The sequence below is a fragment of the Rhodnius prolixus genome, unplaced genomic scaffold (genome assembly GCF_049639745.1).
Source record: "Rhodnius prolixus isolate KJV_2025 unplaced genomic scaffold, Rpr scaffold_10, whole genome shotgun sequence".
NCBI lineage: Eukaryota > Metazoa > Arthropoda > Insecta > Hemiptera > Reduviidae > Rhodnius > Rhodnius prolixus.
The window spans coordinates 4,838,880-4,843,058 of NW_027411615.1; the positions used below are offsets into that span (position 1 = coordinate 4,838,880).

Below are 4,179 nucleotides of genomic sequence, written 5' to 3' on the forward strand. Positions count from 1 at the left end.
GCTAACTCCACTCACTGGCTAACTGCCCAACTGGCTAACTCTGCAGAACTCCGACTCAACTCTGACTCTCTCCAGCCGAGACTCCAACTGTCTCTGACTCCAACTGCCACTACTCACTCCCATCTGCGACTGTCTTACCCCCACTCCCATTGGGGCCGCTCCCTTGGCTTTTACACAGTGGTGGACCGTTATAGATTAGATTAGATTAGATTAGGGCGGCCTCAAGGCCTACGCCACCGCGACCCCTTTGGATCTATTGTGGCTCCTCGACTTTAGAGCTCGCCCTCCAGACCCGTCCGCCTAATCAGACTCTTAATTCTGGAGAGTGGCTCCTGGGTAAAGCTCACCAAGCCTTGGTTTTCCTCCCCGAGAAGTAACATCCTTAGCCATACGAGCCCCTCGCACTGACACAACACGTGCAGTGCCGTTTCCTCCTCTTCCTGACAGAACCTGCAAAGGCTATCATCTGCCAGGCCCATGCGATGCATGTGTTTCCTGAGCCTGCAGGGGCCAGTTAATAGGCCTACAATCATCCTTATAGCCCCACGGCCTTAACGGATTAATTCTGCGGTCAGCCTCGGCGAATAGCCTTTAATGAACTCCTGAGCCCTACTCTGCACCCATAAGTTAATGGCCGCAGACTTAACACATTTCGAAACCCCAAAACAGGACTCCGGGCCAACGAAGTGTCCAGCAGAGCCTTCCCTGGCCAATAAGTCTACCACTTCGTTTCCCTTATGTCCTGAATGGCCAGGTACCCAAACTAGAAAGACCTTATTCTGGTCACTAATTTCCTTCAGGGCACCCAGACAGTCCTAAACCAGCCTTGAGTTGGCCTAGTAGGAACTAATTGCCCATAGAACAGCCTGAATATCCGAGAAAATCACGATCTTAGAATTAATAATTCCTCGCCCTTTCATCTCGGTAGCACAGAACCTAATTGCAGCTAGCTCAGCCTGAAAAACTGTAGCTAGTTTTCCTAGGCTAACCGAAAAGCTACATTTCGTTATAGACTTCGGTCACTAAACTGCCAGAACAATCTAGGTTTTTCTTCTCCGCCTCAGGTCACTTGATTGAGCGAAATCTCTATGTGATTCGATAATTACTTGGCGATAAATTGAGACCGAAATGATTGGTACGATCAAAGATTCTACAGAATTGAACCATTCAACATTTCTTAGAAATACTGCGTTTCGTTAGGGATGAAAAGTGTTCAGGGTCTATGAAGATGTAGTCATTTCCTGCTTTACAAAAAAAGAGCAACAAAGAAAATATTTAATACAGTTTTAATTACATTTTGACATATTTAAAGTACTGCTTAGCCCTAATTGATTGTCAATACCATTTTACCAACAATAGCTATGAATATTAATATGTTGGTTTTCTTCTCAATTTCTCTCTCAAAATATTGACAAAGGTTAAGCAAACAAAACAAAAAAATTGATTTTTGTAAATAATTATTGTTTGAGTCAAATATAGAATTTTGAAATGGTGGAAGGATTCGTTCAATTGTGTATTCGAATTAAATTTGAAGTACATATTTGTTTAGCAATACTGTTGTTGGTGTAATTGATGCACTTATTTACATCCATTTTGCAAACGTAAACTACATGAAATAATTAATTAAGACCATTTTATAGCTTCTCACTGTTTAATAGTTCGTGAAAAGATGTTTTCATTAATGGAGATATATATAAAGCTTATAATAATTGTTTGTTAAATTATTTTACTCGTAATGCTCTTATTTGTAGAGGCTCACAATAATCTCTTCCTCTTCAACGAATTAATATTCAATTTTAGCGTAAAGCATTTAAATTATCGATTAAATTAATTTATTATTAAAATAATTATTAAATTCGATATAATCTAATCCACAAAATAATTAGGCCTTAACGTGCTCAGCGTTTCGTTGAAATTAATTATTTATTTTTGTAAAACAAATATTATATATCATTCGTTAATAATTTATGAATCATTATGTGTTTCTTTAGCTTATTGGGTCTAAAATACGTATGTTTATTTAGTTGTCCAATGAGCAATGGAGTTAGTATGGTTTAAAGGAATCAATTAAGGACGATGGCCCTTTATTAGCGTTATTACAAGAGTTATTCAGTCAAATTTATTTGAAGGTAATACTTGAATACGTACAGACGAAATAATATTTTTAATGGAATTATTTATTAAAATCTTTTTTAAATTATTGGCGAAAAAAAGACACAAATATTTAAACTACATTCGGTTAGTGTAGGCGCCACGGTAGCCGAGCGGGTTAAGAGGCAAGACCTGTAAAACTAACAATGCATTGTGGTAGTGGGTTCGATTCCCCGGTCTTAGGCCTTGAATTTTATTTAATGGTTAATATTAGAAATTTACAGTATAGTATGATCGCTAGTTGCCTCCGTCCACGACATCTATTTGGTAGTTGGACGTTAAGCCCCGCCTGAAAAAAGAGGCGATTCTGTTAGTGATGTTTATTTCTTCCAAGTTCTCTTACTGATTCCGATGTACCAAGAAGTTAGTTGGTCGCCCCCGATTCTTGTAGATCTTTATTAAAATGTTTATAAACTTTAACCATGAGAAAAAAAGAAAAAAGTAATTAAAATATTTGAGCTTAATACCATATTAGAACGGCAATCTCCTCTTTTTTTTCTCTCGAAATGTTAGTTAATGAAAGCAACTAACTATTTTTGTAATACGTTTCCAATATTTAATTGCTATCAGAAGGGTTTATTACAATTCATCAAAGACTATGAAGTTGAGAGGGAGATCTAAAGCAGTTTCATTACCTAAGAGGAAAGGTTGAAAAAGTCATTAACTTGATTTAGTAAACTTAATGATAGTTCAGATTACCTCGCCCCCCCCCCAAAGCAAATACAGAAATGATTTAAATAGAATTAGATTTATTTGAACCTTCCTTTGATGAATTTAATCTGATCCACACTTAAATTAAGGTGCTAGACACAAACGATATGAGATAGAAAATTAAAAAGGATTTCCTGGTCCACCCCCTTTTTTTTTGGACCAGTGAACTCTCCCACTGTCATATCAGCTGATCTTTCCAATGTCCGTATAACCTTCCTACTGTTATTCTGTCTCCTTCTCATAAGCTCATTTTCTTCTTGCTGAATATTTAGAATTTGTCCAATATCCATTCTCTCTATGTGATTCGTCTAAACACCATTATTATCATCAGCAGACTTGATATTTTCGAAAAAATTTTGCCCATGGTATCCATTCTTAATCGCTGTTATATTTTGGTTGTATGTTATAAAACTATCCGATTGTCATGTCACCGTAAACAGTAGTATGACCTGAACAAAACTTTATTTATGATTATATTGAAGTTTCCCTTCTGTTTCCATAATTATGGTAACATTCACCAAAGTGCATTCTTTATTACCACTTGATAATAAATCACAAGCAATTAGTTATCATTTAATCTATTCCAGCTCTAAAAGTGTAAAGTGTTATGCTATTTACGTGTAGGCTAGTGCTTCTTAAACCCCTCGAGGAGTCGCAGAAATATATTGAGAACTGATAAATTAATTCCCTTATTAACATTTTAGTAACAAGTAAATAGAAAAAACACGTTTTTGGGGGTTTACTTATTCAGTAACACGCGAACGTTCAGCAAGTAGTGGGAATATATGTTGTAGTGATTATATCAAAGATACCATGCAAATGAGGTATAAGTATCTGTAGAATATTGACATGATAACAATGTATATGAAGACTTGCTATTTTGCTGGGCATTGGAAGGTCATACAACAGGGAAAGACATATTCTTAAAAGTGGATGATTTCTTTAAACAAGAGGGATTGGAATGGGGGTAACTACGTTGGTGTTTGTGCTGATGGTGATGCAGCCATGAAAGGAAAAAATGTTGGATTTGTAGAGAGACTTAAAGCAGAAGGTAATAACCATATTATTTATGTCATCAAGAATTAATCAACTAATGCAATAAAAATTAATGTAATTTTTAACTTAACTGTTTTATTCCAACAAAATTCTTCAATCAAATCAAAATTAGGCACATGATAATTGAAAAAAAAAAAAACATATTCTGCAATCATTCATGAACGGTAATTGATGGTGAACAGTAATATAAATCTTCAAAATAATTTATTTTTGTTTTTGTATAATTCTCATTCTTTATTAAATACCTATGGAGGAAAAAAT

General features: G+C 35.7%; 1 protein-coding gene across 5 annotated transcripts in view; it reads left to right on the forward strand.

The window, feature by feature from the left end:
* The window catches only part of LOC141456792 (furin-like protease 1), a 749,499-nt gene that overhangs the window by 413,570 nt on the left and 331,750 nt on the right, over nucleotides 1–4,179 (forward strand). The gene's annotated exons all lie outside the window — the stretch shown is intronic.